The following is a 15,021-nucleotide window of genomic DNA, read 5'->3' as shown; positions in this document are numbered from 1 at the left end:
ATTAAAACAAAACCACCCAGGGGCAGACAGAAATCATGCAATAAGAAAAGAAAATTGCTAATAATCTGGGTGAATTAGGATCCCAACGTTTTGAGGAGAATCAGAGTGAGGGCAGCAGCCCTGGGGGTGGAGCACATTTGGGGTCAACCTGAAGAAGTGAACCAGGGAAATCTGTGTTTTCCTTTAATAGGTAATAATAATAATACAACTTAGTTTAAGTATGTGCATGGTAAAGGAGAATTCAGCAGGTAACTGCCCAAGGCATGCACTCTGCGGAAATATATTAATTCCACTTTTCTTCATCTCTTCTTTTTTCTCCTTTCAGCTCCCTAGATTGGATTTCATAACTTAGTTTTCTGAATAGATGAAGAAACACATTCCTGGTTGCTTGAGTAGGGTATTACCAGGCTTAATTTCCTTTATCTATGAAGATTATTCTTACCGGGATAATTGTAGCATTCCCAACAGTAAGGGTTAGGATTGGGTTTACAGCCCATTACACACACACACACACACACACACACACACACACACACACACACACGTACGCATGCACTCACGCATGCATGCCTGATGTGCAGTTTGCTCAGATAATGCAAGAGTAACAGTCAATGGGGAGATGAACTAGAACTGGAAGGCATAAGCAGAGATGTAAACAGTGATAGGAGTCTGGGGCTGGAGAGACGTTCAGAGGGTAAGAGCACTTGTTGCTCCTGCAGAGGACCCAGGTTCAGTTCCCAGCACCCACATGGCAGCTCACAAGCATCTGTAACTCCAGTTCCAGGGGACCCAATATTCTCTTCTGACTTTTTGTGTGCTCCATGCACACACTGGAATGGATGTACATCCAGACCAAACACTCATATACATACAAATAAATAAAAATTAAAAAGACAGACCGATGAAGAATTGAAGGTGAAATACATAGGAAGGGTCCATCAGGTAAAGCATCAGCGAGCTCAGGAAGTGGGAGAATAGAGATGGGAATGGGACCCAGTGACATCATCTTGGAAGAGTGACATTTCTCTTGCACCATTAACATGCAGGAACAAGGCATCATTTCATAACTTTGGATACATTTTATTTTTAAAAATCCTTTAAAAGTATGTGTATATGAATGTGTATGACTGCATAAATGTGTGATTTGTATTACGTACACAGTCCAGATCTGCATAGTGAGATCTGGAGCTGGCGTGAACAGGAGGTGGTGAGCCATCTGATGTGGGTGCTAGGAACATGTCTTCTCAAAGAACAGAACTTACTCTTAAGTGCTGAGCCATCTCTTCACCCTGTATACATTTTTAAATAACACTCTGTACATTCACCAGCGCATTCACTAATTTAACAGATATTTATCCTACTATGGGAATGATGTGGAGAGAGACCAGGGAAACAATCAGTACATATCTCCCACGGAGTGGCTATGTTGCCAATCTGATGATATATTTGAGCACTCTGCCATCTTTGAGAACTTGTTGACCTTGGACTGTTGGCTCTAGCTGCAAACTGAGCAAACCATCATCAGAAGGTTTTAGGAGAGATGTCAGGATATACACTGAAGGAAGTTCAAGTATGCCTGTAAAACATTCAACAAAGATAACAGAATGGTTGTGATTTTTCCAAGGGAACAGTAGGACAGTGAGGAAGAGAGAAAGGTTTTGCTTCTACCAGCGTGAAGATGAGAGGGAAAGAAGCAGTTCTCATGCTTCAGTGGCATACACAGGTCCACTCATGGACACAAGGACTGTCTTTGGAAGGTACGTGCTTTGGCTAGTCACAGAAGGCACAGGGGAGAAGGTCTCTGTGAGAAATGCAGGTGAGCATCAAGTTCTTGGGCTTCCACAGTTCTTCAGTCTGCTCTGGAAGATTAACTCTGGAGGGAAGGACAGAGATCTGTATGTAGCTCAGTGAGACCTGCAGACCCCAGAAAATCCAGACACAGCACAGATAAGTGATTCACAGCTGTTGGAGAGTATGTAGAAATTTCTGCTCATTTAGTGTGTATAACTACAAAAAAGGTTGTCAATATGTTAAATCATTTTGGTTTTAAGGCATAAAATAAGCAGCTGTTGCTTTTTTCCTCTTTAGAATGTACATATGTATATGTGTGCATGTGCATGCACATGTGTGTTGTATGCAGACATATAGGCATGTATAGAGACCAGAGGTCAGGATGTCTCTACTCAATCACTTCTTCAGATCATTTTTTAAAAACATAGTTTCACAGAGCACTGAGCACACCAGTTTGGTAAAGGAGGCTGGCCAGAAGACCTCTTGTACCCTCATGTTTCTATAATCCCTTAGTGTTGGGGTGAGAGACTGATGCCACAGTCCTTGGACTTTTAGTTAGTCCTGATGACCCAAACCCAGGACCTACGGCTTGTGAAGCAAGCACTTTACTCAGTGAGCTTTCTCCTTGACTTTCAAGTAAGATTTCAGAGAGGAATTCATCCAGCTTCTGCTCTTTCGTTGTTGATTCTAATTGAAGAATACTTGGAGAACCACAGTTCTGGTTTTTTATAGTCTGGATTGTTTAGAAAAGAAGATCAAAGATGAGTAATGGTATGTGACAGTTGGTTGTCTTCACTTAATAAGTTTAGGATTTTGCAGCGAGGGGTTAGCTTGTCTAGAAGAAAGGAAAAGCAGAAATCCCCATGGGTGAAAAATACTTCACCCATCATTGCGTCAGGACAGGTTGCAGAGACCCATGGCAGGTCACTCGGGAAGTGTGTGCACAAGCTACATGTAGTTGTGAGTGGCTGTGATCCCAGCACAGGAGAAACGGAGAATAGAGTGTCTGAACTCTAAGACTAGCTGAATTACACAAGGCAACCTTGGCTCAGAAATAAGAGCAATGTTCATTCATTTTATAGAGAATAACTTTCTGAGAGCAGTCAGAGATGGCAGTGAGAAACTGGTCCCGCGCTCTCTGTCTGGTCTCCTGATTCCTACTGTTTTAGATTTGATGTTGGGTCAGGTCATTTCCTTGAGGTTTAGGTTGAGTATCTTCCTCCTCCCTCGCTTCCTAATGTGGGATTCCAACCAAGGTTGGAAGGGGGCGAGTAACTTGGCTTATGTAGGATGCTGATGAAGAGAGGATGAAGGAGGGAGCGGGGTCATGGTGGGGGTGGTGGTGAGGTTGAATAGAACACAGGGTTTCTATCCAACCCACCAGCCCATGGGTGCTAACACAGCCCTTCTTGCGTGAACTGGCCTCCCTTATGGTTCCTGGATCTCATAGTGTTCTTACTCCAATCCTTATTAGACCATTTCTTTATTTTATCCTTGTAAACTTTGTAAATAAGGAACAAGTTCAAAAGTGTCTCACCATCTCCAGCACTCAACAGAGGACTTGGCATCTTACCCCCCATCAAAATTATCAGAATGAGAAGAAGAAGAAAAAAAGGTAGAAAAGTAAAGGAAAAAATGAGGAGACAGGTGTGGAGGAGACAATATATATATATATTGTCTGCAGTTCCAAATACTTTGGAGGAGCATACAGGAGGATACCAAGTCTCTGAGGCCTTGGCTATGGCATGAGTGAGATGTTGTCCAAAGCAAAGAAAGATGTCTTAAAATGAGGAAGTAGGGCTCTCGTTTGGGAAGCTGAAAATATATCATCTCCCCAACCTTTTGTCCACTGGAAAACATCAGCTGATAGAGGTGACCTTCTAAACAAGAGGGAGCGGGCAGGAAGTATTGAGGGAAGACACCCACGCGGTCAGAAACATCTCTTTCGATGGCCATTCATCTGCATAGATAATGGATCTTTTCTCTACATAGATAAAAACCACATAACATGCAAACCCGCCCAACATTTGGACCAATACTCATGCTAAAGTCAACAACACCATTGCATACACCAGCAAGATTTTGCTGAAAGGACCCAGATATAGCTGTCTCTTGTGAGACTATGCTGGGGCCTAGCAAATACAGAAGTGGATGCTCACAGTCAGCTATTGGATGGATCACAGGGCCCCCAATGGAGAAGCCAGAGAAAGTACCCAAGGAGCTGAAGGGGTCTGCAACTCTATAGGTAGAACAACAATATGAACTAACCAGTACCCTGGAGCTCTTGTCTCTAGCTGCATATGTATCAGAAGATGGCCTAGCCGGCCATCAGTGGAAAGAGAGGCCCATTGGACTTGCAAACTTTATATGCCCCAGTACAGGGGAACGCCAGGGCCAAGAAGTGGGAGTGGGTGGGTAGGGGAGTTCGGGGGAGGGTATGGGGGACTTTTGGTATAGCATTGGAAATGTAAATGAGGAAAATACCCAATAAAAAAAATTTAAAAAAGTCAACAGCACATCCGAAGATATGAAAGAACAGAAGAGTTACAGTGTTTTAGGAAAACAAACATACATAATTTGAAGAAAGTATAATGTCGGGGCTTCTGTGGCTCCCTGACACTATTTTGTGATGCATTGAACAGACTCTGAGCCATGTTTATCAGGACAGACTGTCTAACCAAAACAGGAAAGTTCTGGATGACATCTGTGTTGCCCAACACCTGGGACTTCTATCTAGCAGCCTGGTATGCATTCACTCCAGGCCAAAATGAAGAAGGCAGAGTCTCTTTCCCCAATACCTAGTCTTAGGATGAGTTTCTACAGGAGACGCTTAACTCCCTAAACTGGAAATGGAAGTTGGAAAACCATATATGGCTTTCCAAAAATATATCCTAACTGATGTCTAAGTCAGACTTATTCCTACGTCAAAGCAGAACACTGGGCTTCGAGTCCTAATCTGGTCAGTGCTGTCAGCTTTCTTGGGGTTAAACATAGCCCAGCACAATGTTGCTACAAACAGAAGGGAAAACACCAGGCTTAGTTTAACTTGATTTCTCTGGATCAGGGTGGGTCACGTCATCCTTAAATAGCATTCGAACAGCCAGGATTTTCTTAAACTCCAACTGTATTAAATTACCAAAATAAATTGTGGCTATATTTTATCTGCAGTATCAGCAAGATCATATAACACAGCGGCGGAGGCTGGTATCACTTAAAATGCTGAGCTTGAAAAAATGAAAATAAGAAAACCATCATGGACTATTGCAAAGATTGAGCGCGAATGTGTGCTCCACGAACTGCACCCAGACCACGCGCTCCACAGTGTAGTATGGAGAATGGAAGCTTTTGATCTGGGTAATTGACTTGAAATCCCTGTGTCTGCTTAGCCTTCTAAGCCAAACTCAAGCCTCATTTCGACAACTTACTGAACCAAAGTTTGTTGCCCTGAATAATAATTGTCCCTGGTCTGGGTTGCTGAAAGATGCATTCAATGTAGTCCTGTTTCTAATCTAAAAGAGAGTGAACAAATTTGATAGTTACTGGGTGAATCAAAAGAGGAAATGTCACTAAATGATATGTGAAAACATATTGTCATTTTAATCTTATCTCCTGGACATTTTCTATAACTAGAAAATTGGAACTTGTCCTTGGGAGGTACATTTGACTTAGTGAATGTCTACAGATTTGTTTATTGTAAAATAAAATCGTTGTGTGTTAAAAGCACACATCCCTTAAGCTAAGCACCGAGTGCGTTCGAATGCTAGCAGGCTTGCTAAGTAAGCAGTTCTCATTTTTTCTTAACCACTTTGTGCTTTAAAAAAAATGATTTGCTTGAAAGTTTAATAGTCCCAACAATCTTGCTTATAATATAATATAAACATATTTTAAGTTGACTGATTTGAAAATCTATTAAGTGAGTTTAAATTGTTGTGCTTAGATCACAGTGAAAATAAATCACCTTAATCACTCCGATCTCTTGATTAGGTGCTATAAAAATGGTTGCTCTAAAGGCACAGATGGTCTCCAACTTGTAATGTTTTGAGTTAATGATTTTTTTCAGCTTTCTGATGGTGACAAAGTCATGTGTGTTCAGTTGAAATTGAATTTTGAATTCCTGTCTTTCCTCAGCCCAGTACTACGTTGTGTGATCAACTGTGAACCTTCTAGACCTCTATGGTTGGCACAGCTTTGTGTTAGTGGAGGCACACCAGGGAATATCACCAACATCCTAGGATGTAGTGGGTAAAAAAGTGAGACCATTCTACAGGAGAGGGGTGGAGGGCACCTGCATTGGAATTCCCAAAGCTTGGAAGCTTGCAAAGCAAATGCCGGGACCCCAGTGATAGTGGGAGAGACAGATGAGATATATTAGTAAGGAGAGACAGATAAGATATATTAGGATGGCCTTGGTTCAACTGAGAGACCCCGCCTCAAAGAATACAGTGAAGAGTGACTGAGAAAGATTCCCAACAACAGCCTTGGGCTTCCACACATATGCACACATGCATGCATCAGACCACATGTGCTTGTACATACATGTATATGCACATGCATACCACACATGTATATACGCAAGACAAGGGAAAAAGATGAGCTAAAACCTACAACTTTCCATCTGCTTGTCCCCCTCTTTCCTTAAAAGAAGAAACAGAACCTGAGCGCGAGTCTTCTCATGTAAGGTAAGAGTTTGAATATTTGCAGACAGCTGCCACCTCCTTCTTGGGTTCTTCCCACTTTCAATTTCATGAACTCCGCTGTCAAGCCAAGTTCTTCATTGCACAGCTATTCAGCTTTTGGAAAACAAATATAGAACTTTATATTTGCATTTATTAAATCTGATTTTTGTCAGAAGAAATACAAATAGTTGATATAAGACATAATTCGATCTTACCGGCAATGAAAAAAGTAAGTTGAAAAACATGAAATATCATTCAAAACTTGGAAACGAGCAAAGATTAACAAAAAGTGAAGCCAAGAATTCTGGCAAAGGGCAACAAGACAGCAACCCTCATGCATGACTGGGGGGTAACTCTATATGGCTTGTTTGGAAATCAAGTTAGCAATATATATGTCAGCAATCACAATTGAGAAATTATCATAAGAAATTAATTGTTTTGGACAGAGATTTGGTTATAAGAATGTTCATGGCAACAGCATCCAAAATAACAAAATTACACACAATCTTGTGATGGTTAAATCAATTATAGAATGCCTGCTGTGGTATTGGAAAATGATATCACAGAATATTTAATGATGTGGCATTCACTGAAAAACGTGGTTTATAAAACAGACATGTGAAGAATGAACCCCATTCTCTAAAAAGAGAAGGGGGCACATGCACTTGTTAAAGCAGAGATGTGTGAGCATAAAACTCTAGAAGGATTTATACCAATGTCAAGTGGTCATTTAAATGGAGCCTCTGTCCTTTAAACAGCATCACTGCTAAATGGTGTGGATTGGATGTCAAGTGTTCCATGCAGGCTCCTGTGTTTAAACAGTTGGTATCCAGCTGGTAGTGACATTTTGGGAGGTAATGGAAGAGTGTGTTTTGTGGGGGATGGGCCTTTGAAGGGGAACCTCTGGTTCCCTACTGAGTCCTTTGCTTCCTGGTCTGGCCATCAGGAGAAGCAGCAGTGGTTGTCCCAGGCTTACCCTGTCCTGCCACCCCTGCTGCAATAGACTGTTCCCTCTGAAACCGTGAGCCAAAACCAACTGCTCCTCTTCCCATTACTTCTATCCACGTTTTTGTCTCAGCTATGAGAACAGTAAGAATCTCCTGCCTGTTACTATGAGCTGTGTTTCTGGCATTCCCCCACTCTGTTCCTCCCACAGCATTTTAGCTCTGAGTAATGTTCACACTTCACAAGCACTCTGCCTTTGCCTCTATCTAGATCATTCTGTAGGAAGTAGGAAGGTACCAGACTAAGGAAAACAACTCCCCCCCCCCCCCAACCCCCGGTTGTCAGAATCCCAGTTTCCTCTGATGAGTCAAATTATATCAGCTTGATTCTTTAGAGTACAAAGTAAAATTATATTGATTCTGTCAAATGATTTTCGATCTAACACCAAAGGAAACTGCTAAAGCATACAGGAAATACACCTGCACTCTCCTGAGTTTCTCTACAGTGTATGTATCAATGACGTGCCATTTTAAGGACATTTGTAGCTGAGATAGGGATTTCTCACACATCTATTCAAGTACATGTTTCTTAAGTGTCTTCTGTGACTCATCCAATCTAATGCATGCTGGGAAAGTCAGATGCAGTTCTGTTTGTGTGATAGGTTGAGGAGGTGAGCAATTTTTCTACAGTCCCCTTCTCTGGTTTATGAAGTAGTTTTTATAGATCCAGATAGTATTGGAGCCAATGGTTCATTGGTTCTTGCTATGGTTTCTTGCTAGAAAGTAATGACACAGCAATGTATAGTATTGTAGCTCAATAGCTTTCCCCCAGCCACGAGCTACCTACCATTCAGTGTGAACGTGAAACTCTGAAAGGGCAGCAGAGGTGCATGGAAAAATGATATGGCATGGGAAGTGGCTCATTCCTGTGGAGACCGCGAGATGAAGGCCAAGTACAGGTAGTCTGACCCACTTGGGATACTGTAGAAGAGTATCTACATGCAGTAGAGGCAAGAGCACAGCACTCCAATGTCTGTGGAGAAGTAACTAGCTTCCAGACGATCGAGCATTTTCATTGACTGTAGTAAAGCATGTAGCTGGGCTTTAAGAGCAATTAGGTTTTTGAAGGTGGTTAGGCGAGGTGCATTTGAGTTGCTAAAACACATCATCTGGCTACAGGGCAGTGAACATACTGGAGGGAGAAAATGTTCAGAGCTGGAATGGGTGGCTGTTGAAAGGGTTTAGAAGGAGCCCGGGATGGAGCCAGCAGAAGGAAGACCAGGAGCACAGCAGCTGAATACAGAATTCCATGGCCACACTTGGGTCCTCAGACTTTTGGTTTGCAGTCTCCTTCTAGCCTGTTTCTCTTTGTACCCCTCCCCAAGAGCCCACAGTCACTCCCTTCTAAATTACATTTCTTGTTTCAAATTTGCCTGTGGCCAAGGGATACAATGTGACTGCTATGGTCTAAATGTCTGTGTCTGTTCCATCAAAATTCAGAGTGAAACCCAAGGACCATTGTGCTGCTGTGAGGCCATTGGGAGGCAATTGTATTAGGAAAATGGAGCCTTCCTTCATGAATGGGTGTAGAGAGCTTTCTTAAAGAGGGTCCAGGGAACTACTTCGCCTTTTCTACCTCATGAAGATACTCTGAGATATATTCTTTAAGCCTGGAAATGGTTCTACCCAAGACATCACATCTTGCTGGTTCCTTGATCTTGGCCCTCTTAGCCTCTAGAACTATGGGAAATTCCTTTCTGGTGGGGAATTTTGGTACAAGATTTATGGTATTTTGTCATAGCCACAGTAACTTGAGCACACTATAGATCTCTTACAGAGCTTGTAGGGCATGTCCCTTCTGTGTTCTCATGTGTATCTATAGCAGGACCCTTGCATGTGGGATAGGACAGTGTTAAGTAGCCTGTGTTTTGAAGTCAAGGAGATGTGGGCCAGTTCTCCTCATGGTCCTAGTTAAAAGCACAGGCTTCCAAGAAAAAAGAGATGTTTTGTTTAGACATTCTTCCTAGAAGATTTTAAAAGAGTATTTGGCAAGCAAAGGGAATATAGCCATTTTACTTAACACCTTATTTACTCATTGTTATTCATGATGTAGCTTAGGGGAAACAATGTATTGCAGAATTATGCAGTGGTTATAGCCAAGAGGACATGACTGATATAGCAGATTGGATGGAACTAAGATATTCTGGAATAGAAACACTGAGAGAAGGTGAGGAATTGGGAGAGGATCAAAAGTTCAGTTTTGGTGCATTGAGCTTTGGCATCTCTGAGGAATATGCGAGATGCAGTTTTCAGTCTACAGCAGCCTTCTCATATCCCTCAGTAGAAAAAAATGCAGGGGTAACAACACTTTTCTGCATTCTAATCATGAAAAACTGGAATAACTGAAGGGACATCAGAAAAACTGGACTAACTGTGGGACATCGATGGGACCTCACAAAGGGCTACTTCTGTCGCTCTGAGTTAGAAGTGGGCATAAGGTCCAGCTGTAACCAGAGTTGTAGATGGTTCTGAAGTACCACTGAAGGACAGGGTTTCGATTTCCAGCACCCCTACCCCCTCTCAGAGCCACCAGTGTTCTTAAGCTGTGAGCCATCCCTTGAGTCCACACTTATTTTCTTAATACATACATTTAAAGGGACAGGGTGGCCATGTCTGCCTCATTCCTATATGACTGAAATGACTGAGTACACTGAGTTGTAGGATTGTTCCCCGAAAGCCAGCTGATTGGCCAGCAGCGAGTTAGGGTAAGAACACCATCTTGTTATTTTAAGGCTACCTATATGGTTCTTGTCCTTAGATTGGGACATAGAGTCCACGACACATGGCCTTCATGACAACCACAGAGCACAGGAGTAGAAGTTGAATTGATTCCTGCTAAATTTACTTCTGGTAAATTCCACCTGGTCAAAGTTGCTCTAATGCATCAAGTAGAATGGGAGAACCCCTTCCCAGGGCTGACACTGCATGTTGACCTAGCAGCTAAGCCTGGGAACCAGCCAGCATCTGCAGAGATTAAGATGAGAATGACTCAAAAATGGCCTCTTCCACATCTAAACCTACTTATACATGTTTATAATATGATATTTATTTATGTGTCCCGTGTGGCAGTGTAAGTACCAATGATCCCATGACATATGGAGCCCATTTTCTTTAAGATAAACAGACATGGTTAATATTCCGAAAGAAGCTTTAGTGGACATGAGCGGAGCCTCCTTTAAATCTCTAAGAGTCTGAAGAAACCATGGAGCTTGGGTTAGAGGAAAGAGCTCACTTCTTAGCTATACACATTTCTAGGCTAAGAAAACATCTGTGAGCAGATCTGTGTGTCAGTGTAGTGAGCTTCTCTCCAGTGCCCTCATGGGCGGCAGACTGATAAGATGGGATGTGCCCTGTGCTCAGGTGGTACTCAATTTTAGATCACACGTGATGCTATATACACAGAGGTTTTTTTCAAGATTCTTTCTGTAATGTGTGTGTGTGTTTACATGCGCGCACACATGTGCATGTGTGCAATCATGACCGTACATGGGAGGCCAGAGGTCAAGATTAGGTATTGTACAACAGTCTTCCTCCTTATATTTTGAGACAGTTCCTTTCTCTGAACCTGGATCTCAGCATTACAGGTAAATTGGCTAAATGATCCCATTTATCCCATAAATGACCCCCCCCACACACACACACCTTTGGTCTAATTATGAGTTGGCTCAACTTGAGATCTACTAGGCTCTGGCTAGGTTTATATTCAGATCGCCACCTATTAGGTTTGTCCTAACCCATTATATATCTATTATATATCTTCCACTGTATATCTAACAGTTTACATAGTTCACTGATATTAATAATATTGTAGCACATACTATTTTCCCTAAGTCTTTGTTTCTCTGCCTCCTGGTTGCCATAGTAAACACCTTGCTCTGCCATGCCTTCCTGCCCTTGCTCTGATGGACCACTATCATTAGAAGCCCAGGGTGGAACTCCCTCCCTGACATTGCAGCATTAACCAAAATAAACTTTTCTCTGTATAAGTTGTGTCAGATTTATGGCAACATGAAGCTATTACAAAACTCAGATAAAGTTCATATGCCTTTTTTCCTGTTACCCAAAGCAGGGAAAAGTCTATTTGACATAAATATATTCTACTAATAGCAAACTGCACTGGTGTTAAATTTATCTTCCCATCAGGATCTCAAAGTTTCCCATAACCATTAGTTAACCATCAGTTAACCATAGTTAACTAATAGCTATGGAAAGAGAGTGGATAGAATATCCGAGCTTCACTAGTTTACAGGAGTTTTTAACCACATAAAACATTTTATTAGAGTCTCAGGCATGTTTTAAGGGCTTTATGCAGCTGCAGGGGATAGGAGTCCAAGCCTCACAAACTCTGAGATGCTTCACACCTATAGTGAGGTAGAGGGGACAATCAGAGATCTTGACTCGTGGGTGCTTCTTTTTCTCTCATGACTTTCTGGCTTCTAGACATATTTATTAAACACAACTTAATTGCTTGGCTTAAAAGATGAGACTATTTTTAAAGTGCTGTGAGATGCTATGCAGGCCATTGAGGAAAGAAGATATCAATGCTCTTCCCCAGGGATATGCCAACTTGTTAGGCAAGATGTGTTCACTGGTGCAATAGTCGCATAACTATCAGAGGGGTAAACAGCCACTCTCAGATTGCATTTGGGCCTTGATATATTCCATGGGGAGGGAATATACACCTGCTATGAAGAAAATCTACAGCTGAGCAGAGCTGGGCCCACTGGAAACTTACTACTGTTGTTTAGATAGATTGCCATGGGGTTACGCTGCATTCTAAATATTTATGTTTATACTTATAGATAAATGCCACTCCCAGCCACAGGCAAGAAGCTTCCCTTTGCAGTGAATGTTGGTACTATAGATTCATGGCTGCTCAACGAGCTGAAAATGAGTGAGAATACGTCCTATCCACCTGCAATAGGACATTTATGATTCCCTCTAAGGCTCAGGGGACATTACAGAAGAGACTGAAGAAGGAGTGTAAAAGCCACATATAGGGAGGAGGACTATGGAATGCCTTCTTCAGGGAATGCCACAGCCATTGTAAGCATGATCTCACAACAGCCATGACAGCCTGCACTGGACCTGCACAATGCTGGGACTGTCAACAGCCAATCAGGGATCGGGAAGGACTCATACACATTTACCTGTCTGTGTTGAGCTCTTGCCTACGAATGGATTCTGGAGGAGAGATATTCACTCTAGTCAGCTGTGTGGTAAAAGGCAAACCTACCAGTAGATCCTTAAAAACTCACAGTTGATCAAATGATCTTGGCTAAAACCAGTGGGTCGGTCACAAAGAGGCAAAACGAGGCCAGGGTATGGTGTGAGAGAACTTTTATGGATGATGGTGAGGAGGAAGGGAATGAGGAGGGGTGACAGGATGGTCAGGAGATGAGAGAAGGTGGAAGATGAGGACAAAAAGAATGCATCGTGGTTGTGTATGAAATTTCAAAAGAAATAAATAATCAGTTAAAAAAGATCTGCCATGGTGGATGAAGTTGGCTTTGCTTCAGACCCTTGGGCTAATCCCTATGGATTAGCCTGGGGAAGGCAGCCGTGCTACAGTCTTTGGTGAGCATAATTTCTTTAAACTGACAATATCTGACACCATCTGTTTTCTCTTGAGGTGATATGGACATTAAACACTGAGTTGCTACTAGTATTTGAGGGCACGTTCACTACATTGTTCAATAATTAGTGATGAGAAACATAGACATGACACATTGATAACCTTTTCCAGCAAGAGGGAACAGCCAAGCTTTAGCTATTCAGAAAAAATCTGCTTACATTCATGAAACAGGGGAAAAACTATTTAGGAAACATCTTGCTTATGAATGAGGATATCATATTCTACAACAGTTCAAGAAAAGATTTTTTTTAAAACAAAGCAATCCATGAAAGTAAAACAAATCTTAATATTCTAAAAATCAGACATTAATGTGATAGAACATTTCAAAAATGAGTTAGACAATGAACTTGAAAGTGACTTTGGAATTGAAGAGAAATTAGCATAATAGTAAAAACACAAAAGAATTGTCAACAATTGTCAGCGAAGGTAATTTATCAGTGCCCAACACCGACAAGAAAAGAACTTCCAAAGCCAGAGTATGACAGGTGGTCTTGTGTGTGGCGATTGTCCTCTTGTGACTAGCACTACCCACAATTTATTTAAGGTTAATATGAAACTGATCAGGCTTTGGAATTGGTGGGGGACTGGGATAAGCTTTGGATAGCATGTGGTCTTCCATGACAGTATTTTACATGTGAAAACGACATGATCTTAGCGGTGGGAAAGAAGATCACAAGTCACTGAGTATTTATGTTTATCTATTAAAAAGTCACATGCTAAAATCTAAACCAGTGTGTTAGTATACAGTTAGTGAGATCTTTGCAGGTGACCAGGTAATAGAGACAGAGCTTTCATGAGTGCCATCAGGACTCTTATGAGAGATTACATCCTTTCTTCTAATCAGAGACGCACAAAAACCTTCTTCAACTTTGAAGGGTGAACCCTTACCAGACACTTTGTCTTTCTGTGCCTTGGACTTCCCAGCCTCAAGAACTGTAAGCATTAAAGACCTGTTGTGTATAAAGTATATGTCTCATATGTTTTTGTAATAAAAAGCTGAATATACCAAAGCATTATCTCCGGCTTCATCCTTAAAATAGAAAGATATGAGACAATAGCTACCAAGTCTTTCCAGAATAGGAACCGATCAAGAGACTTAACAAAGAGTCAAATAGATATTCTCATGTTTGTAGCAGTTGATAAAACCTGACCAAACAAACTGTTTGAGACCTCATAAACTATAGTCAAATAAGAAATATACATGTAAAATATGAATAAAGAAAATTATATAAATTTTGTCTGCTGTGTTTTTGACTACACAATTCTGAGACTCCAATATTGTACAGCTTCAAAAATTTTATATATGTATTCATATTTTCCCATTAATTTTGCAATGTCATCTTGGTAATATTGCTTTATAGTACAGACTGATTAGATTATGAGATACTTGATAGAAACCACTCAGAAAGTAGATTTTTTTCCTCTTGAGTTTTTTATTGGAGTATGTGCTCTAAGCATACAGGTGTGAATTTATTAATAGAATGAGATTCTCTAATTAAAAGAAATGTTGTTTCATTAAGTAAAATGAAACCTTTTTCCTGGATTATACTTACTATGTAGCTAAAAATGTAGATATACCTAGGTAAATCAGCACAGTTATATTAAGAATAATTTTAGTATGTACTAAGAAAATGCTGTTTTGAAACTTTAAAATGACTTATTTGTGTTATTTAATATATATTAATGTTTTGCTTGCATGTGTATGTATGTCCACCACATATGTGCTTGGTACCTGAAGAAGTCAGAAGAGAGGATTTGATTCCCTGGAACTACTGCATAGGTACTAGGAATTGAAACAGGTCCTCTGAAAAAGCAGTAAGCATTCTTAACCACTTAGCCATGTTTCCAGCCCTGGAAATGCTATTTCAACCTGAGTAAGAATAATTGAGCACTGACTTGAATGCCTCCTCCATAA

General features: G+C 41.1%; 1 long non-coding RNA gene across 2 annotated transcripts in view; it reads left to right on the top strand.

Moving 5' to 3' along the window:
• The window catches only part of A730004F24Rik (RIKEN cDNA A730004F24 gene), a 46,844-nt gene that overhangs the window by 12,650 nt on the left and 19,173 nt on the right, over positions 1-15,021 (top strand). The gene's annotated exons all lie outside the window — the stretch shown is intronic.

The sequence above is a fragment of the Mus musculus genome, chromosome 1, assembly GCF_000001635.26.
Source record: "Mus musculus strain C57BL/6J chromosome 1, GRCm38.p6 C57BL/6J".
Lineage (NCBI taxonomy): Eukaryota > Metazoa > Chordata > Mammalia > Rodentia > Muridae > Mus > Mus musculus.
This window is presented reverse-complemented; position numbering and strand designations above follow the sequence as displayed.